This window comes from Dendrobates tinctorius, unplaced genomic scaffold (assembly GCF_039654945.1).
Source record: "Dendrobates tinctorius isolate UK_male_01 unplaced genomic scaffold, ASM3965494v1 ptg000010l, whole genome shotgun sequence".
Taxonomy (NCBI): Eukaryota; Metazoa; Chordata; class Amphibia; order Anura; family Dendrobatidae; genus Dendrobates; species Dendrobates tinctorius.
In genome coordinates this window covers 7,184,302-7,206,834 of record NW_027361678.1, presented here as the reverse complement: position 1 = coordinate 7,206,834, position 22,533 = coordinate 7,184,302, and the positions used below count along the sequence as shown (strand labels likewise).

Below are 22,533 nucleotides of genomic sequence, written 5' to 3'. Positions count from 1 at the left end.
TGGCCATACAGTTAATGAGGCTCCAAGGACTGAAAAATACATCATATTTGGTGTCGCTGCGTCAGTAATCGCCTGACCAATCAAAATAAAATATTCATTCACCCCTATGAGAGATGCTGTAAAAAAAAAATATATATATATATATATATATATATATATATATATATATATATATATACACACACACACAACCTAAATTTCCACTTTCTGATGGCAGAAGCGCTCTAAAAAAAAAAAAAAAAGCATTAAAAAGACGTACAACTAAAAACCTCAGCTCGGCAGACTAAAAACATCAACATAAAAAGTTATAACTATGGAAACTGTCCAGAGCAAGAAGGGGTTAAACTCGCAGGGTCGCCCAAGTGACACCATGTTGTGGAATTGTTCCTCCAGCAGTTGCGCGTTACATGGAGGGAGATTCCTGCCCTGCGACCAGTGTGAGGAGGAAACTCCTGACAGGAAGAGCCGGGCTGCGACCTGTTACATGCCTGCACACAGCAGCGGTTGTCACTCACATGGCGGTCTGACGGGAACCGCGCTGCTATTGGCCGCGGCGGGAGGGCGCTGAGCGCTTATTGGTTAGAAGTAGCAGTGTGGGCGTGGCGTGTGACGGACGGGAAAAGAGTCTGGTAGAAGTTGCCTCCCGGTTTCCGGCGCCCGTATCAGTGTGTGGAGAGAACAGGACGCGGAACTGGGAACCGGTCTGGGCAGGATTCTGCAGGTATGTGCCCAGGGAGCCAGCTGTGTGGTACTACACGGCGCAGCACAGGGAGTGTAGGGACGGTTGTATGCGTTCCTGCCTGTGTTTGTAGTTTGGGTGCTTCCAGTAGGGGGCAGAGTTGTGGGCTCCATGGCATAGCTGCTGCCCCCAGTGACGGTGGTATGTGGCAGGGCGCAGGCACAGTTTGGGGGGGTCTCTAGTTCTATGTCACTTCCTTTCCCCCAATCAGCTGTCTGATTTGCCACAATTTGGGGTCAGTTTGCATTTTGTTTGTGTCTCGCCGTACTGTGCGCCGCGCTCTCTGACCGGCTGTTCTGGTTGAGGGTCTCGCCGTACTGTGCGCCGCGCTCTCTGACCGGCTGTTCTGGTTGAGGGTCTCGCCGTACTGTGCGCCGCGCTCTCTGACCGGCTGTTCTGGTTGAGGGTCTCGCCGTACTGTGCACCGCGTTCTCTGACTGGCTGTTCTGGTTGAGGGTCTCGCCGTACTGTGCGCCGCGCTCTCTGACTGGCTGTTCTGGTTGAGGGTCTCGCCGTACTGTGCACCGCGTTCTCTGACCGGCTCCTCTGGTTGAGGGTCTCGCCGTACTGTGCGCCGCGCTCTCTGACTGGCTGCTCTGGTTGAGGGTCTCGCCGTACTGTGCGCCGCGCTCGCTGACCGGCTGTTCTGGTTGAGGGTCTCGCCGTACTGTGCGCCGCGCTCTCTGACCGGCTGCTCTGGTTGAGGGTCTCGCCGTACTGTGCGCCGCGCTCTCTGACCGGCTGCTCTGGTTGAGGGTCTCGCCGTACTGTGCGCCGCGCTCTCTGACCGGCTGCTCTGGTTGAGGGTCTCGCCGTACTGTGCGCCGCGCTCTCTGACCGGCTGCTCTGGTTGAGGGTCTCGCCGTACTGTGCGCCGCGCTCGCTGACCGGCTGCTCTGGTTGAGGGTCTCGCCGTACTGTGCGCCGCGCTCGCTGACCGGCTGCTCTGGTTGAGGGTCTCGCCGTACTGTGCGCCGCGCTCGCTGACCGGCTGCTCTGGTTGAGGGTCTCGCCGTACTGTGCGCCGCGCTCGCTGACCGGCTGCTCTGGTTGAGGGTCTCGCCGTACTGTGCGCCGCGCTCGCTGACCGGCTGTTCTGGTTGAGGGTCTCGCTGTACTGTGCGCCCCGCTCTCTGACCGGCTGCTCTGGTTGAGGGTCTCGCCGTACCAGGGCTGTGGAGTCGGTATAAAATGGACCGACTCCTAAAATATATAATAAATTGGGTACAGTAGTTCAATGCAGAATGTGCTGAATATTTTTTCATAGGAATTTGGGAAAGTTATGAAATGTCCTATAAATGACTGTTCTATTCCTGATCTAAGGCTACATTTACACAAGAACAGGTTCTTGCTATTGTAACGGACAGTGCTTCAAACATGGTAAGTACAATTAAACTGATGAATGAGAGTAAGGCTGTGTTCACACACAGCGTTTTTTTAGCGGTTTTTACCGCGGTTTTCACTATAAAACCGCTAAAAATAAGCTTCCCAGTCATTTCTATGCATTTTGCACTTTTTGGGCACATTGATGCGTTTTTTACCGCGAAAAAACCATATCGCGGTAAAAACCGCAGCATGCTAATTAATTTTGCAGATTTTTCCGCGGTTTTGGCTTTTTCCATGCGGTTTGAAACCGCTGCGGAAAAAAACGCATAAACGCACAAAAACCGCCGCGGAAAAATAGGTGCGGTTTCTGGGAAGGGATTCAGGTTTTTGAGCAGAAATTTTCTGCAACGTGTGCACATAGCCTAAATGTAACGGGACCCTTAGGCTATGTGCACACGTATGCAGAAAATTTCTGCATAAAAACAGAACTCCTTCCCAGAAAACGTGCATTTTTTTCCACGCGTTTTTGCCGCGCGTCCCCAGACACACAGAAAATAGCCAGAAATGCGGAATTTACCGCAAAATTAATGAGCATGCTGCGTTTTTTGCCGCGAAGCGTTTTTTCATGGTAAAAAACACATCAATATGCACAAAAAGTGCAAAATGCATTAAAATGAATGGGAAGCTGCTTTTAAGCGTTTTTTGGGCGGATTTTTGGTAAATCCGCGGGAAAAACGCAAAAAACAACGCTGTGTGTGAACACAGCCTTAGCGATGCACCAGCGATCCCAACAACGATATGACCCGGTTAGGATCGCTAGTAAACTGCCACACAGGCAGATCTCACCAGCGACATAGCAGCGGTCATTACTTACCTGTCAGACGCGGCGATGAAGACGTCCACGCGTCGCTCGTCGGCGCCAGCAGGAAGCCGTCGACGAGAAACGGCCCAGGACGTTCTCGCGCGATCAGCGATAACCAGTGGGGGAGCCGGTCGGAGGTGTCACATGTAACGATATCACTAGCAATATCGCTGCTGCGTCACAAAATCGGTGACGCTTTAGCGATATTGCTAGCGATATCGCTTTGTGTGAAGCCCCCTTAATGAACAACAGCTAGAGCAGAGGTCGCATTAACGCCTGTCTGGGCGTCTATGACGCACAGGCAGGCGAAAAAACGCCTTCAGATTAGTACGATACGTCCACGGGACGCATCGTTCTAAGCCAGGGGTCCCCAACCGCCGGTCCGCGGCCCAGGACCGGGCCGTTGCAGTGCCCTTGCCGGTCCGCGGACACAAGAGGAGCCGGGGGGCGGTACAGCAGCTGATACTCACCCTGCATCCCGCGGCGGCTTCATCCAGCGCTGAGCGGTCACGTGCTACCGCTCATTTAAGGTCATGAATATGGACGCCACTCATCTCCCATAGGCGTGGCGTCCATATTCATGGACCTTAATGAGCGGTAGCACGTGACCGCTCCGCACAGGAAGAAGCTGAAGCGCCGCGAGATGCAGGGACGTGCAGCGACGGGAAGGAAGTTCAGCGACGTGAGGGTAAGTATGATGGGGGAGGATGGGGAAGCCGAGCGGAGCCATATATATAAGGGAGAGAGAGTGGGAGCGGAGCCATATATACAAGGGAAGGAGAATGGGAGCAGAGCCATATATACAAGGGAGGGAGAGAGAGTGGGAGCGGAGCCATATATACAAGGGAAGGAGAATGGGAGCGGAGCCATATATACAAGGGAGGGAGAGTGGGAGCGGAGCCATATATACAAGGGAGGGAGAGTGGGAGCGGAGCCATATATACAAGGGAAGGAGAGTGGGAGTGGAGCCATATATACAGGGGAGGGAGAATGGGAGCGGAGCCATATATACAGGGGAGGGAGAGTGGGAGCGGAGCCATATATACAGGGGAGGGAGAGTGGGAGCGGAGCCATAAATACAAGGGAGGGAGAGTGGGAGCGGAGCCATATATACAAGGGAGGGAGAGTGGGAGCGGAGCCATATATACAAGGGAGGGAGAGTGGGAGCGGAGCCATATATACAAGGGAGGGAGAGTGGGAGCGGAGCCATATATACAAGGGAGGGAGAGTGGGAGCGGAGCCATATATACAAGGGAGGGAGAGTGGGAGCGGAGCCATATATACAAGGGAGGGAAAGTGGTCGCGCAGGGCGCCCTCCATCCATAGCAAGGTCGCCTGTACGGTACTAATCCCCGGGGACTCGCAGGGGGAGGGGGGCTGTTATTGCCGCTGTGCTGAGGCCTGTGGCCAGTGACCTGTATGTGCATGCTGTTATCTGCCGGACTGCTATAGGCAGAGCCGACCACCGGTGTCTGGGGGCACTGATTTGTTTCCATTGTTATCATGGACGATGTGTACAATTGGCTCCTGAGCATCAGCAATCATATGTGTAACAAATGAATTATGTCACTGAGGGGTCTGTGCAATGGTGTGTGTGTGTGTGTGTGTGTGGGGTGGCCTGTGCAATGGTGTGTGTGGGGTGGTCTGTGCAATGGTGTGTGTGTGTGTGGGGTGGTCTGTGCAATGGTGTGTGTGTGTGTGTGGGGTGGTCTGTGCAATGGTGTGTGTGTGTGTGTGGGGTGGTCTGTGCAATGGTGTGTGTGTGTGTGTGGGGTGGTCTGTGCAATGGTGTGTGTGTGTGTGGGGTGGTCTGTGCAATGGTGTGTGTGTGTGTGGGGTGGTCTGTGCAATGGTGTGTGTGTGTGGGGTGGTCTGTGCAATGGTGTGTGTGTGTGTGTGGGGTGGTCTGTGCAATGGTGTGTGTGTGTGTGTGGGGTGGTCTGTGCAATGGTGTGTGTGTGTGTGTGTGGGGTGGTCTGTGCAATGGTGTGTGTGTGTGTGGGGTGGTCTGTGCAATGGTGTGTGTGTGTGTGGGGTGGTCTGTGCAATGGTGTGTGTGTGTGTGGGGTGGTCTGTGCAATGGTGTGTGTGTGTGTGGGGTGGTCTGTGCAATGGTGTGTGTGTGTGTGGGGTGGTCTGTGCAATGGTGTGTGTGTGTGTGGGGTGGTCTGTGCAATGGTGTGTGTGTGGGGTGGTCTGTGCAATGGTGTGTGTGTGGGGTGGTCTGTGCAATGGTGTGTGTGTGGGGTGGTCTGTGCAATGGTGTGTGTGTGTGGGGTGGTCTGTGCAATGGTGTGTGTGTGTGGGGTGGTCTGTGCAATGGTGTGTGTGTGTGGGGTGGTCTGTGCAATGGTGTGTGTGTGTGGGGTGGTCTGTGCAATGGTGTGTGTGTGTGTGGGGTGGTCTGTGCAATGGTGTGTGTGTGTGTGGGGTGGTCTGTGCAATGGTGTGTGTGTGTGTGGGGTGGTCTGTGCAATGGTGTGTGTGTGTGTGGGGTGGTCTGTGCAATGGTGTGTGTGTGTGTGTGTGGGGTGGTCTGTGCAATGGTGTGTGTGTGTGTGTGGGGTGGTCTGTGCAATGGTGTGTGTGTGTGTGTGGGGTGGTCTGTGCAATGGTGTGTGTGTGTGTGTGGGGTGGTCTGTGCAATGGTGTGTGTGTGTGTGTGTGTGTGTGTGTGGGGTGGTCTGTGTGCAATGGTGTGTGTGTGTGTGTGTGTGTGGGGTGGTCTGTGTGCAATGGTGTGTGTGTGTGTGTGTGTGTGTGTGTGGGGTGGTCTGTGTGCAATGGTGTGTGTGTGTGGGGTGGTCTGTGTGCAATGGTGTGTGTGGGGTGGTGTGTGTGTGTGTGTGTGTGGGGTGGTGTGTGTGGGGTGGTGTGTGTACTCCTCCGTGGTGAAAAATACTCCTCTGAAAAATATGTAGCGCGACCTCTGAGCTAGAGGAACATTTAGGATTCAGTATGTTTGAGATGGAAGGCCACAGTGCTGTTCATGTAACTGAGGAACAAACATATTACTACAGAAGAACAGCAAAATTATACTGTAGAAATAGATGATCTTGTTGAAGCTGCTTCAAAACACTTTCCTATTCATCACATGCGCTGTGTTGTTCACACGCTGCAGCTGGCAATAAGAGATAGTCTGCAAGAGGGACACGCTGGAAAAGTGAGGAAATTGGCTATTGCTGCCAGGAACCCCTAAAATTGATTCCATCTTGAAGAGACATGCTGGGAAAGGGGCAATTGTCGATCAAGCCACTCGGTGGGGAAGCACTTATTTAATGATTGAGCGATTGCTTGAACTAAAACCGTTTCTTACAGATATGGCGAACCCTCAGGTAACCCTAAATGAAGGTCAATGGACACCGGTGGCTGAATTGGAGGAATTGCTTAATCACCCATTTACCATGACTAAAAAATTACAAGCTGAGGATTTAACTTCTGGCATTTTCATAAGGGAGTGGAAGAACTTGCTATTTTGCTTGTCCCAAAGATGAGGTTTAATCACAGATGGCATTTCTGCTTCAATTAAACGGAGAGAGACACAGCTATTGGAAAATAAAAATTTTTCTGGCAGCTGTTTATGTGGACCCAAGTCATCGTATACTGCTTGATGATCAACAGCTTACTAAAGGAAAAGAAGCTCTGACTGAGGTAGCAGTTAGGATGAGTGGGCTATACAGGAGGACTGCCAGGTGCAAGAGGACTTGGGTCCTGACAGTGCTACTGCTGCCATATCTTCATCCTCATCAGATGAGGAGTTTTGACCTTGACAAGTATTTGGATGACATGGAGCAGGCAAAGCGTTGCCGCAAGGAAAAAGACTTCACTCCGTCTCCTATAGCAAGCAGATTGACCATATTTCAGTAAAATGTTTCACTTTCTCTCAAAGAAATAGAAAAATTCAACCGTTCATCAAAACTGACTGTGCATGAGGCAATTCCCTTATACTTGGAAATTGTTAGAGATGTTGCCCATGTGGTTACGGCTTTGCCTCCAACCCAAGTTAGTGTAGAGAGGTTGTTCTCTGGCCTTAAAATTATTAGGTCAGATTTGAGGTCCTCTATGAAGGAGGATCTGATGGAGGCAATTCTATTTCTTAGAACAAATTCATAGACTGCACAAATGTTATTTAGTAGGTTTTTGTTGAAAACAGTTTTTTGCCACTTACATAGTTTTATTACATAGTGTGTGTGTGTGTATATATATATATATATATATATATATACACACTCACTGGCCACTTTATTAGGTACACCATGCTAGTAAGGGGTTGGACCCCCTTTTGCCTTCAGAACTGCCTCAATTCTTCGTGGCAGAGATTCAACAAGGTGCTGGAAGCATTCCTCAGAGATTTTGGACCATATTGACATGATGGCATCACACAGTTGGCGCAGATTTGTCGGCTGCACATCCCTGATGCGAATCTCCCGTTCCACCACATCCCAAAGATGCTCTATTGGATTGAGATCTGGTGACTGAGGAGGCCATTTGAGTACAGTGAACTCATTGTCATGTTCAAGAAACCAATCTGAGATGAATCGAGCTTTATGACATGGCGCATTATCCTGCTGAAAGTAGCCATCAGATGCCTGTTCTTAGCTGAGAGGAGTGGTACCCAGTGTGGTCTTCTGCTGCTGTAGCCCATCTGCCTCAAAGTTCGACGCACTGTGCGTTCAGAGATGCTCTTCTGCCTACCTTGGTTGTAACGGGTGGCAATTTGAGTCACTGTTGCCTTTCTATCAGCTCAAACCAGTATGCCCATTCTCCTCTGACCTCTGGCATCAACAAGGCATTTCCGGCCACAGAACTGCCGCTCACTGGATTTTTTTTCTTTTTCGGACCATTCTCTGTAAACCCTAGAGATGGTTGTGCGTGAAAATCCCAGTAGATCAGCAGTTTCTGAAATACTCAGACCAGCCCTTCTGGCACCAACAATCATGCCACGTTCAAAGGCACTCAAATCACCTTTCTTCCCCATACTGATGCTCGGTTTGAACTGCAGGAGATTGTCTTGACCATGTCTACATGCCTAAATGCACTGAGTTGCCGCCATGTGATTGGCTGATTAGAAATTAAGTCTTAACACACAGTTGGACAGGTGTACCTAATAAAGTGGCCAGTGAGTGTGTATATATATATATATATATATATATATATATATATATATATATATATATATATATATATATATATATATATTGTATATATTCGATATTACATAGTGTATTACATATTTACATTTTATTAGTTTTTTGTGTTCTAAAGTTGTATTCCAATAAATAGATATTATGTTCTAATTAAAAATATCTTGATTATTGTATCATAAAAATGATTAAGTGTCTGATGTTCGCATTGTACTACAATAAATTTTTCACTTAAATATAAGCAATATATATCGGAGTCCGTGTAAGGGAAATTGAGGAGTCAGAGTCGCGGGTTTGGCTTACCGACTCCACAGGCCTGCGCCGTACTGTGCGCCGCGCTCTCTGACCGGCTGTTCTGGTTGAGGGTCTCGCCGTACTGTGCACCGTGCTCTCTGACCGGCTGTTCTGGTTGAGGGTCTCGCCGTACTGTGCACCGCGCTCTCTGACCGGCTGTTCTGGTCGACAGTGTTTTTCCTAAAATAAAACCCTATTTCCTCTGGGTCCTCAACAGAGCGGCCCCCAACAGTCTGGGGCAGAGGTGACGAGCAGGGAGATTTTCTTATAGGTATGGCTCTCCACCTTTAGTGGAAAACCCCCTTAAAGGGTCCTCCACATTTGGGAGACTTTTCTTAAATTCATGTAGTTGGGACTAATAATAATGACAGTATATGGGCTGCATTAAGAATGTTACACCCTTTTGCCTCTGTTGTCCATTGCTGGCTGCAGAATGAGTTCACTGAGAATCTGTCAGTGAGCTCACTATGACATTCTGGAGTTGGTTATTCTAATCCTGATGGTGTTTTTCTTTTTCTCAGCTGATTTATGACCACATTAGAGTAGAACGTGTCAGGAAACAACACGCCTGGAAAAGCAAAGCGGTGCAAAAGTTTTAATGAAACCCAAATGCAACAATTATTTTTAGCCCTAAATACATGAATTTAAGTAAAAAAACACAGTATTAGCTAAAGCTAGGAGTGAAACGTAAAGACAAAGGGGAAGTTAATAAACCCTTACTGAGCCTCGGGGGATGTGGGGGAACGTAGGCTGCTCAGTGCCGTGTCCCCCGCTGGTTTCCTGTCGTCAGAATTTAGGGGGCTGCTGCTTTCACATTTTGTCCAAGTGGAATAAACACTGTAGATTCTAGTACCTCTGTGGGACGGTGATGGTTCGTCTCTATTTTGCACAAAACTTTTTAAAAGTGAGAGAGAAGTAAAAAGGTAGCATGGTGGCTCAGTGGTTAGCACTGCAGCCTTGCAGTGCTGTTGTCCTGGTTCCATTCATTGTCTATGGGACTTCTGGAGAAACCCCAGCGATGCACTCAGCTTGCTCCAACAGTCGTGTTCACAATGAATAGTGTAGAGATCAAGTGGGCACAACTCCACGGTGGCTCAGTGATTAGGACTGAGGTCTTGGGTACAAATCCCACCAAGGACAACATCTGAAGGAATTTGTATGTTCTCCCTGTGTTTGCGTGGGTTTCCTCCGGGTACTCCAGTTTCCTCCCAGACTCCAAAGACATACTGACAGGGAATGTAGATTGCGAGCCCCATCGGGGACAGCGAAGTTCTGCAGAATATGATAGCGCTATGAATACAAAGCATAATAAATAAATGATAAAAAGTAGCTTTTTTTTTTTTTCTTTGTCTTTATGGCAATGGGATTTTTTTTTTTGCTTTTGCTTTTCCGTTCTATGTGGGCGTACCTTAACTAATGCAATGTACTTAGAGTTACTTATCTTTCATCAGTTAAATGGATTTTCCAGTTTTCTGAAACCTGTCTCTCGACTGCAATTTGTTTTCGAAAAACAAACTCTCCCTTCCCGACGTTGAGTCTCTGCTGCTGCTCCCAGTGTCTATAATTGTCTGCAGTGGTAAAGTCACGTTGACAGCGCTGTCGCTAATCTGTGAGTTTAGTGGCTAATGCGGTCAACACAGGCAGAACCGGTGAGCTGACTGATTGGCTGCAGGGCTGGTGACGTGACTGATTGTTGAGTCAGACAAGCCGCAGTCTTGCAGGGGACACAGGATCGGTTGTTTGTGGGGTTTTTTTCTTCCCTTTAAAAGTTTTTAACGCTCTTATATTCCGAACGTAACTAGCATCACCTACCTTTCTTTCCACATCAGTGGCGCTCATCAATGGTGAGCCCAGCGGCTTGTGCAATCTACCTGAGCTTGGTGATTGGCTGCAGTGGTGATATGAGCTGCTGCTGAGATTTCCCCGCTGCAGCAAAAGCACTGAGACCAGCGCAGTGGACCCGGGGAGGGAGAGTACCCAATCTGTTTATGTATAGTGTATAAAAAGTGTTTGGGGTCAATGTTTCTTAACGTGGAAATCCCCTCTAACAGGATGTAATTGCTGTGTTGAGTGGGTGACCCCACTGGAGACCACCAGCAGTAATCTGCAGCATAGATGACGCCGCAGCATCTGCAATCAGCGTGATCTCCCATCCCAGCTCTGTAGATGTCAAGGATAATAATGACCACAACTTGATGGCGGCGCGCCGAACTCACCGGGATAATTGATTAGCAGTGATGTCAGTAACTATGGCACGATCCCGCTCCAGGCCGCTGATTAGTTGCAGCAGTGACGGCACTTTGTGGCTGGCAGTTTCACGGTATACACAGTCTGTTCTTAGTTTGTAACCATGGAGACACATAGTTCTGCATAGACAAAAAGTATGTTATGTTTTTAAGATTTTCATATTTTTTTGCCTTTATTGGATTAATACAAATGTGGTTACCGAGACCTCCCTTATTAAAGAAGACTGTCTGCTTTCTGGTGCACTCCCCTGATGTATCAGGTTTTGCTGTCTGGACTTGAGCCAGAGAATTGTTTTTTGTTTTTTTGTTTTTTTTTTTATTTTCCTAGAAATCTCTGCTTTTAGGAAGCTGAAAAACAGGATAATTCCTGTGATTTTCTGCCATTACCATACAGTTGTGGCCAAAAGTATTGACACCCCTGCAATTCTGTCAGATAATACTGAGTTTCTTCCTGAAAATGATTGCAAACACAAATTCTTTGGTATTATTATCTTCATTTAATTTGTCTTAAATGAAAAACACAAAAGAGAATGAAGCAAAACATTGATCATTTCACACAAAGCTCAAAAAAAATGGGCCAGACAAAAGTATTGGCACCCTCAGCCTAATACAGACCATGTAGAAGGCGTTAATTCGCCGAAACGCGTAGTCTGAGAGGCTAACACCCCCCCCCTTCCCCTAATCTATCTAACCATTGTCCAGAAGTGTGGATTTATTTTATGAAGGACTTTAATAATAAAAATCTTTGCTAATGCAAGAAAAAACTTTTTAAATTTTGCATCCTGGATTTTATCCGCTGGAGTTTAAAGTTTAATTTTTTCATTTGAATTTTTCGTGGCTGGCTCCTGCTCTGGTCTCCGTGCAGACTTTCTCCTGGATTGATATTGGATCTCACACACCGGGGTGTACGGGTAAGCTGGCTTTGAAAATCTAGAGGTTTTTTTTGTATTCTTCCAAAATGTTTTAGGCTTTTTCAGGTAAGTTTTGGCAAACTCCAGCCTGGCTTTTTTATGTCTCGGGGTAAGAAGTGGGGTCTTCCTGGGTCTCCTACCATACAGTCCCTTTTCATTCAGACGCCGACGGATAGTACGGGTTGACACTGTTGCACCCTCGGACTGCAGGGTAGCTTGAACTTGTTTGGATGTTAGTCGAGGTTCTTTATCCAACATCCGCACAATCTTGCGTTGAAATCTCTTGTCAATTTTTCTTTTTTGTCCACATCTAGGGAGGTTAGCCACAGTGCCATGGGCTTTAAACTTCTTGATGACACTGCGCACGGTTGACACAGGAACATTCAGGTCTTTGGAGATGGACTTGTAGCCTTGAGATTGCTCATGCTTCCTCACAATTTGGTTTCTCAAGTCCTCAGACAGTTCTTTGGTCTTCTTTCTTTTCTCCATGCTCAATGTGGTGTACACAAGGACACAGGACAGAGGTTGAGTCAACTTTAATCCATGTCAACTGGCTGCAAGTGTGATTTAGTTATTGCCAACACCTGTTAGGTGCCACAGGTAAGTTACAGGTGCTGTTAATTACACAAATTAGAGAAGCATCACATGATTTTTTGAACAGTGCCAATACTTTTGTCCACCCTCTTTTTTTTGTTTGGTGTGGAATTATAGCCAATTTGGCTTTAGGACAATTCTTTTTGTGTTTTTTTCCATTTAAGACAAATTAAATGAAGATAATAATAACAAAGAATTTGTGTTTGCAATCATTTTCAGGAAGAAACTGAGTATTATCTGACAGAATTGCAGGGGTGTCAATACTTTTGGCCACAACTGTACATGTGATTATTATAATGGGAATAGTCCGTGGTGGTGAAGGGTGTGGACACTTGTGCACATATTCCAGCAAAGACGTCTGACTTTTTCTTACTTTTGCCACTTTTGGAATAGTTGACGAAGTTTGAGAGGAGAGGCCTAACAAGTTTATTAAGAAATAGGCTGAAAATTGTGCAAATTACAAGTCAAATTCTCTTTTTCATGTGTCGTCGAAGATGCATTCATCTCTTAAAATGTGCAACATTTTTTTATTTTTTTATTTTTTTTATGCCAATGAAAATGTATATAATGCCTTTGCACACGCTGATGTTATTGTATGTCATAATCGGGGTTCACTCAGACCGCTCCATACTAGGCAGATGCAGGCTGTGCTGTACAGCGTGACTCTGCCTGTTACGGCAGCAACCAGAGCCAGCTCCGATCACTGCTGTGAAACCATTTAATTGCGACACATCAAACTTGTATTTTATATATATGTTTACAAAGTTTTGAATTTCTTTTTTAACCACTGAAATCCTACGGAATTAGGAAGTGACTTTTATATGCAACAAATGCCTTAAAAAGAAAACCAAATTAAACAAAAGCGGAAATGCAATTTTGTCCCCCCCCCCCCCCCCCCCCCCCATTTTGCAGTACATGGTAAAATAAATTGCCATGCAAAACTACAATTCGATCTGGAAAAATTCTAGGACTCAATCGTGTCAATGGAATTAAAAAAAAAAATAAATAAATTATGGAACGGAAAGAAGAACCAAATTAGCCAAAAATGTAAATATAAAATGTGTATTTGAGTATTTAATATATTGTTTGCAAATCGGAGTGATATGTTTGAAGACTTCTGGTGGCTGTACTGGTTTTTATGGGGCCCCGAAGCGTCTAATAATCCAAGCAGGTCTACATCTCCTGTATTCGCAGGGAGATTACCGTCTGATCCCTGCACGCTTCCACTATCCTCCGAGTGCAGGTTCTTGCTTCATAGGAAATGTTTAACATGTTTGATCAGCAAATATTAGCATGCGTGGCTAAAATTCTATCACATAGGAGGGTGTATTCTCACTCCGCAGAGTATACAGCATATTTTCGGCAGTTGCTGGCATTGGTCTTGTGAACAGGGCTCCGGCAGGTGCTGCGGTCGGTGGAGAGGTGGCTGCGCATGCGTGACTCTCGCCATCAGTTTGTATAGGACTTCTATTAGTTGCCGAGAACGATGACATTTCTAAAGATGAATATTCTGTTATTTCACCTCTGGGACTGCAGTAAAATAGACATCCAAACATGGAATCTATGGAAGTGACAACTCAGATAAGCCGTAAATGTCTGATGTGGGAAAACGTCCAACAGTGCCCTGTTATCATGGCGGTCGATGCTGATGACAACTTTGGCCTAATGCAAAAAATCCCAAAAAAAGCAAGAATGTGCAGGACGCCATCACGAGAACATATATTTATTTTTGAAAAATGCATAAAACTGCTTATAGGATCAAAAGAAAACGCCAAAAAAATACACAGAAAATAAACGACCAATGGTGGGTGATCAAACGCGTGGCAAAATGACTAGATAACGTAAATACAAATGTGTAAGACAGTGAAAGGGCTGTGTGCACACGTTGCAGGTTTTTTTTTTTTTTCAGTGCTGATTTGTCACAAAAAACAAGTGATTTCCTGATATCAGCAAAGTGAAATGAGAATCCTGAAGTCTCATGCACACGGTGCTTATTTTTTCCTTGCAGATTTGGTGCAGATTTATATTTCCAATTTGTGAATTCTTTCTGTGTATGGGATTTCTAAAAATCTCTTTTCCTACTGTTTGTTTTTTTGTTTTTTTTCCCTCTGCGGAAACTGACTTGCGGTGCGATTTTGAGGTTTCTCTTGTGGTTAAATGCCTTTTCTTTGTGGATTTTCCCAATAGACTTGTATGAGATTAGTAAAGTCTACTGATAAAAAAAAAAATGCAAAGAATCGGCACATGACTTCCATTAATGACACTTTATCATAGCTATGTAACAGGAAGTGTCCAAAACAAAGTAGGTTTGTTCAGATCATGACATAAGGGTGGCTGATAAAAACACGATACAAATATAAGGGGTGGGGGGACTTAAACACTTAGGTACTGTCACACTTAGCGATGTACCAGCGATCCCGACCAGCGATATGACGCGGTCAGGATCGCTGGTACATCGCTAAGTGGTCGCTAGTGAGCTGCCACACAGGCAGATCTCACCAGCGACATCGCTCGGGACGGGGGTCGCTACTTACCTGTCACACTAGGCGATCCTGCGTCCTCCCGCCCGGCTCCACGCGTCATTCGTCGTCACAGCAGGAAGCGCCGCAGGAAGCTGACGACGAGAAACAGTTCAGCCTGTTCTCGCGCGATCAGTGATAACCAGTGGGGGAGCCGGTCGTAGGTAAGTATCAGACACTATTGCTAGCGATATCGCTTAGTGTGACATGCCCTTTAAAAACTGCAAATAAACTTCATTAGCTAATTGGTGCAGAAAATCTGCAGTATCCAAAAAATGCAGTAAATGCTGATTCTGAGAACCTAGCCTTAGAGTATGTGCACACTAATTTTTCACATTAACCCCTTAATGACCGGAGCTTTTTTTCGATTTTTCGCATTCGTTTTTCGCTCCCCTTCTTTCCAGAGCCATAACTTTTATTTTTCCATCTATATGGCCATGTGAGGGCTTATTTTTTGTGGGACGAGTTGTACTTTTAAATGACTCCATTGGTTTTACCATGTCGTGTACTCGAAAACGGGGAAAAAAATTTCAAGTGCGGTGAAATTGCAAAAAAAAGTGCAATCCCACACTTGTTTTTTGCTTGGCTTTTTTGCTAGGTTCACTAGATGCTAAATCTGACCTGCCATTATGATTCTCCAGGTCATTACGAGTTCATAGACACCAAATATGTCTATGTCCTCTTTTATCTAAGTGGTGAAAAAAAATTCCAAAGTTTGCTAAAAAAAAATAAAATTGCGCAATTTTCCGAGACCCGTAGCGTCTCCATTTTTCATGATCTGGGGTCGGGTGAGGGCTTATTTTTTCCATGCCGGGCTGATGTTTTTAATGATACCACTTTTGTGCAGATACGTTCTTTTGATCGTCTGTTATTGCATTTTAAAACGTAATTCTGGCGTTTTAAATTTTTTTCTCGCTACGCCGTTTAGCGATCAGGTTAATGCTTTTTTTTTTTATTGATCGGGCGATTCTGAACGTGGCGATACCTAATATGTGTATGTGGGATTTTTTTTTACTGTTTTATTTTGATTGGGGCAAAAGGGGGGTGATTTGAACTTTTAGGTTTTTTTAATTTTTTTTTTTATTTTTAAACATTTTTTTTTTTTTTTTTTTTTTTTTTTTTTACTTTTGGCATGCTTCAATAGCCTCCATAGGAGGCTAGAAGCATGCGCAACCCAATCGACTCTGCTACATATGGGCAATGAGCAGATCGCCCATATGTAGCAAATTTACCCCTGTGCTTTCAGCGCCGACCACCGGGTGGCGCTGAAAGCCACATGCCTGGAACAACCATAGAGGTCTCATAGAGACCTCTGGTTGTCCAGGCAACATGACGCCGACCCCCGATCACATGACGAGGCTTGGCGATGAGGTCATTTCCGGCCCGGCGGCCGGAAATGCTATTTAAATGCCCGCTGTGAGCTTTGACAGGACCCCAGTGCTAACCGCTGTGCCGCCACTGTGCAGCTACTATTCCAGCCACTGTGCAGCTACTATTCCAGCCACTGTGCAGCTACTATGCCAGCCACTGTGCTAATCACTGAGCTGTAATGTGCTGTGCAGTTACAGGTAGCAAATCAAAGTAAGAAATCCGCAGGATGCTTGCTGTGTGAGCACCCTATTAGTTGATGGCTACCTCAGAATCTGAGTGATTAGAAGGAGGGGGCTTTTGCGCCACGATCACGCCATCACATGGAGCTCGAAGGTTGATATAACCACTTTGGGCCTTACAGTAGTTCCCTGGTGTGCCATCCCAGTACACCCTTAGGCCCTACCAGAGACCTGGGTTACACAGACATAAGTAAAGGTTTGATAGGTGCAGTTCAGGGGGGGCTTCAGGCCTCTGCTTCATGTTGTGGCTTGTGCTGACATGTCTGATCTGTAGGACATCAATCTAGCCATCTTGGGTGCCCAAGAGAGTGGTCCCATCATGGTGACCTCACTTCCCTTTCAATACATCAGTAAAACTTGTTCTTCTTGCTATCTAATTATCCAGATTAAAGCGCATACTGAACCTGTCACAGTCCTGGATGACACGTTGGTGCTGACTTTGTGGACACATTCCTATTAATGCCATGACATTCCAAGCTGTGTTTTATGACGTTTCAGTTTAATAATTTAGTGAGTTTAGTCTCTGTGGCAAAGTGCCATCCTCCTGTGCTCTGATCCCAAGGTCTATGGAGAAGGCTGCACATGACACTGATAATGACAGCCCTGCGAGATGATCCACCCTTACATCTCCGGAGTTCGAATGAAGTGCTGTCCTTATTATTTTAGGGGGCTGCGGGTTTGTCCTTTGCCTCTTCTGTAGGCCACATCCACACTCTGTGGCAGTCTAGATGCTTGTGGGTAAAATGTGCCATTTGCGTTCTCCACATCACATCCTTGGAGGCTCAGCCACTAAACTGTGAAAGAACTGATTTTGTTCAGTGTTGTCCATGGTTCATTTCCCTTACTACGAAGTGGCTTCACTATATACAGCAGCTTAAATTCTTCAGGCCCAAAGTTGTCTAAACTTACCCGTGGCCCACAGTCTAATGTGTACAGGGGCATCCTGACTCTCCACTGACAGATGATGTCGGGAGAGAGAAAGATTCAGCATGTTGAATTTCGCTTGTCCATGCCCGGTGTTTACGGGCAAGCCGGGAGAGATAGGGGTCCAACATCCTTCAGAAGAACAATCATATAACATGTATGTGATATCTATCTCCCCTAATTATTGGAAGTACTTGTCAGCAGAAATGGGCAGGGGTCTTCCTACGGTGGGTGCAGAGGTCACAGTGGCACACTAGCATTACTCCGGGGCCTAGGGTGCCTCCACTGCGATTGTACGTGATATTAGGACCTGGCTGCACATTTTGCATTTGGCTTCAGAAGCTTTAAGTTCCACCTTTGATTATGGCTAAAAGACTGTCCACGACCCGGGTGTGTCAGGTCCTATTGGCTTATTCCTATAGCTATGAATATTTGGTGATATGATGACACTTTTGCCCTCCAGTCGGGGATGACGGACTCATCACAGAAGGGAGTGGTCCTGCTATACTGTCAGAGCGGACCGCTGTAGATCTCTGGCCACCAAAGCTCCATTACGGTTCTTGGTTCAGCAGAATATTTTGCTTTTTTTTTTTTTTTTTAAGCCAAAGTAGACTAAGCAAAAAAAAGTCATACCAGTATATTTATTTTATTTTCTCTAATCCTTATGAATCCAATTTTGGCTTTTGCGAACAAAAAATTGCATTAAAAACCAGGGCTGTGGAGTCGGAGTCGGTGCTCATTTTGGTGGAGTCGGAGTTGGAGTCGGTATAAAATGGACCGACTCCGACTCCTAAATTGGGTACAGTAATTCAATGCAGGATGTGCTGAATATTTTTTTATAGGAGTTTGGGAAAGTTATGAAATGTCCTATAAATGACTGTTCTATTCCTGATCTAAGGCTACATTCACGCACAGCGTTTTTCCTGTGTTTTTTGAGGATACGTTTTTCAGCTGCAAAAGCTGATCATCTTTTTAAAAAACTGCATCACCTGAAAGGTTTTTGAGCTCATAGATAATGTTTTCAATAGCAAAAGCAGATTAGAAATCTGCTCTATCTATATATCCATTTATCCATATCTGTCTATCCATATCGTATCTGTACCAAAAAGAATGAAAACCGGGTAGTACACCAATATATATTCTGTTTTATCTAAATATCTTGATTATTGGATCATAAAAATGATTAAATGTCTGAGGTTCACATTGTACTACAATAAATTTTTCACTTAAATATAAGCAATATGTGTGGGAGTCGGAGTCGTGGAGTCGGAGTCGGTGTAAGGGAAATTGAGGAGTCGGAGTCGCAGGTTTGGCTTACCGACTCCACAGCCCTGTTAAAAACTGAATGTAGGAATTGAACAATACAATAGGCTTGATTCCCACGTGCAGAGGAGATGCATCCATCTTTCCCTCTGGATCGCCTCCTGGCATTGGATCATGTTGCATGTGTGTACTGAGCCTTATGAAGTTCTACTGTGCATATTATTTTGGGAACCGTTTCTAGTTTTCTATGGCAGTATCTGCCCTCAGTGATGCTTGTATCCACTGTCGGATGATGAGAGCTCCAAGAAAAATGTTTGTCGTCGGAGTGGAGCGGTATGAGATGGAGAAGTGGTATATGGTCCTCTAGTGATGAAATATGGCAGGCAGTATATGGGTACTGTGGGTTACAATTCATTTCTCACAGAGTTTTCTTAATATCCGTCTTTCATCTTCTCTTGACTTCTAAACACCTGGAACGCTGGGTCCACTCATGTCTGATCCACTATCTCTCAGATCACTCTCTTGTTGATCCTTTACAATCCGGTTTCTGCTCTTTAAACTGTACCAAAACTGCTAAAGTCCTAATGATCGACTAACCGCTAAATCTCAAGGTCCCTGCTTCCTGCTGATTCTCCTGGATCTCTCTGCAGCATTTGACAGGGTGGATCACCAGCTCCTCCTCACTATGCTCCATGTCATCGGCCTCAAAGACACCGTTCTCTCCTGGTTCTCCTACCTCTCTGACCGCTCCTTCACTGTATCTTTTGCTTGCTCCTCTTCCTCTCGTCTTCCCCTTACTGTTGGGGTTCCTCCAGGATCGGTTCTAGGCCCTCTCCTCTTCTCTTTGTTTACTGCCCCTATTGGACAAACAATCAGTAGATTTGGTTTCCAGTACCATCTCTATGCTGATGACACACAATTATATACCTCTTCTGATATCACCCCGCATTATTACAAAACACCAGTGAGATTCTTACTGCTGTCTCCAACATCATGTCCTCCATCTATCTGACACTGAACTCCTCGTGTTTCCTCCCTCTACTAACCTACCTATACCCGACACTGCCATTTCCGTGTGTGGTTCCACCATTACTCCCCAGCAACATGCCTGCTGTCGTGGGGTCATACTTGATTCCGAGCTTTCATTCACCCCCACATCCAGTCACTGGCTCGCTCTTATCTACACCTCAAAAACCTTTCTAGAATTCAACCTTTTCTTCCTTTCACCTCTGCAAAAACTCTTACGGTTTCTCTTATTCATTCTAATCTGGACTAATCAGTCTCCCTCTTACCAAACTCTCCCCTCTCCATTCTGTCTTGAATGCCACAGCCAGGATCATATTCCTCACCAATCGTTACACCGATGCCTCTACCTTGGGCCAGTCATTACACTGGTTACCCATCCGCTCCAGAATTTAGTATAAACTTATGTGCTCCACGGTTCAGCAACCCCCTATACATCTCCCTTGTTTCAGTCTACCACCCTACCCGTGCCCTCCGTTCTGCTAACACCCTATTTATTATTACATTATGGTTTGACCATACAATACAAGTAATTGTTACCACCCACCTTTCGCATCTCCCCTCTTTCCTCATAGATTGTAAGCTTGCGCAGGGCCCTCACTCCTCCTGGTATCTTGTAGATTTATGTGATTGCTATTCTGTAATGTCTTTTACTGTCTGTACAAGTCCCCTCTAATGTAAAGCTCTGCGGAATATGTTGGCGCTACAGCAATAAAACTCAGGTCCTGCTGATTGTATACATCTTATTACGTGCAGATGTGACATGAAGTGCCCCCCCCTCCTGACTATATAAAGCAGCAACCCCAGCTGCAACACGTGACCTCCTCCACTTCCTGAATTGTTTATGTAGACAGTTTACAGAAGGTAGAAGAGTCATGGAACGTATGTGCGCATCCACCATGAGCAAACAGACCAAACGGCAAACACTAATGCCAGCAATCTCTCACTTGTTCCAGGTTTTTCTATTTCTCTTTAAAACTTTCCAAACAGCGGCAAATGCAATAAAAAATAATAAAAAAAAAAGACACAAGTCACCAATTAGCCCCCACCCATGGAGTCAGTGCCGCCACTCTTCTGGTCCCCTCCATCCGTTGTATTTGCTTGTCTTCCAGCAGTGACACGGTTTCATGTCATCTGTGCATTCGTCACTGCTGAAAGCATAAATTGTCCGCAGCAGTCAGATACTTGCAGCACATCATCACTAGAGCCGAGACCACTGGAGCACTGGTGTGGGGACTTAAATGGTGAGTTATTGTAATATAGTTTTCATTTATTAGATTTTAAGTTGGTTTGTGTTCATTTTTACAGTGCGGCATTATTACTGTGCCATACGATTTTATTCAAGTGAATATAGAAAAAAAAACTTTGGCATCCATCTGTGGTCCACGTGACATATTTATTTCTTTTTTCAGAGGAAAAGTTGTTAGGTTGCAGAAAATACGTGTTGCATTCAGTGTATTTATCTCTTAACGCACACAGATGTTACATATATTTAATTTGTATATTATATATTTTTTTAAATGGGTTTTTCATTTTTAGTCACTTTTGTATTCCTCCCCCTTTTTGTTTGGGGAAAACTGTATTGCATCTGATGTACTTACATTGTTTAAATCGGGCTTTTATGCAGTTATCACACTGACCACTAAGGCTTTTTTTTTTTTTTTTTTTCTTCTTTTTTTTAGACCAATACATCCTGTTTCAGGTCACATGTACATTAGCCACAGTAGCCTGATCCTGACCTTATCTGTTATATTGAAACATCTAATGAGCGTGTGCAAAGGTCATTGTGCGGAGACGGGGAGCAGGGTCAACTGTAACTAATATGATTGGTGGATCCTGGGTTATCTGCTGTGTACAGAGGTGTCGCCTGTCATTGTAAATCCTGCCTCCGCTGATAAGGAGCCTGCTGAAAACTCTTCATGTAAGGGCAGGAAGTACAAGTCTAGAATAGCCCCAGTGGCAAGTGTAAAAAGTACATATAACACAAAAATCTGATTTACGCAATAGGTCATTTTCTAATAGTGGCTTCCCGTTAAATGTGTGTTAGTATCTTGATCATTGGTGACGTGGGTGGTGCTGCTTGTGTTCATGTTTTCCTTTATACCATCAGTCGGGGTCATACATCCTCTTCTGCTTCCGTTCCTAATCTGATCTTGATAGAAGTCATTACATCTCAACTGCAAGAGGTCTGTTTTCTTCTTGGCAGCGACAACTGGTTCACTTAATGCACCATTTCACTGGTAGACGGTCCCCGCTAGGACGGGAATGTAAATCTTCACATCCTGGTGCACAAGAAGAAACCATTTCTGCAAAATGGGATGTGGGGTCTTTCACTCTCTGGGTTTCCCACTTTTATTGAATATGCGTGAGAAATGGTTGTGCTTTCCTTCTTTTCCTTTTTTTTGCTTTGAAGTATCTTAACTCGCTTTTATTAAACTTTATTCAGTTTTGATAATTTTCTAGAATTGCATGTAGCAGTGAATCGTAAATAGCTCATTGATTGTATGTGCACGATGAACACCGAATTTGCTTAAAGGGGCTGTCCAGAGGTAGAAAACCATGGCTGCTTTCTTCTAGGAAACCACACACCACACCAGTTAGGAGGTGGTCTGGTATTGTAGTAAATGCTGCCAACTTCCAATACTATGCACAAGCTGGGTTTTTGGAAAAAGACATCCATGTTCGTATCAGGGCTGTGGAGTCGGTAAGCCAAACCTGCGACTCCGACTCCTCAATTTCCCTTACACCGACTCCAACTCCGACTCCACGACTCCGACTCCGACTCCCACACATATTGCTTATATTTAAGTGAAAAATTTATTGTAGTACAATGTGAACCTCAGACATTTAATCATTTTTATGATCCAATAATCAAGATATTTATATAGAACAGAATATATATTGGTGTACTACCCGGTTTTCATTCTTTTTGGTACAGATACGATATGGATAGACAGATATGGATAAATGGATGGATAGAGCAGATTTCTAATCTGCTTTTGCTATTGAAAACATTATCTATGAGCTCAAAAACCTTTCAGGTGATGCAGTTTTTTAAAAAGATGATCAGCTTTTGCA

The 22,533-nt window shown here is 45.3% G+C and overlaps 1 protein-coding gene across 2 annotated transcripts in view; it reads left to right on the top strand.

Moving 5' to 3' along the window:
• The first annotated feature begins 559 nt into the window (after positions 1-559).
• Positions 560-22,533, top strand: part of SNAP23 (synaptosome associated protein 23) — a 36,138-nt gene continuing 14,164 nt past the window's right edge. Inside the window, exon 1 of one of the 2 annotated variants that reach the window (XM_073586326.1) lies at positions 560-721. The gene's annotated coding sequence lies outside the window, so the exon portion shown is untranslated. The remainder of the gene's footprint in view (positions 722-22,533) is intronic. The other variant, XM_073586332.1, reaches the window with a different exon arrangement.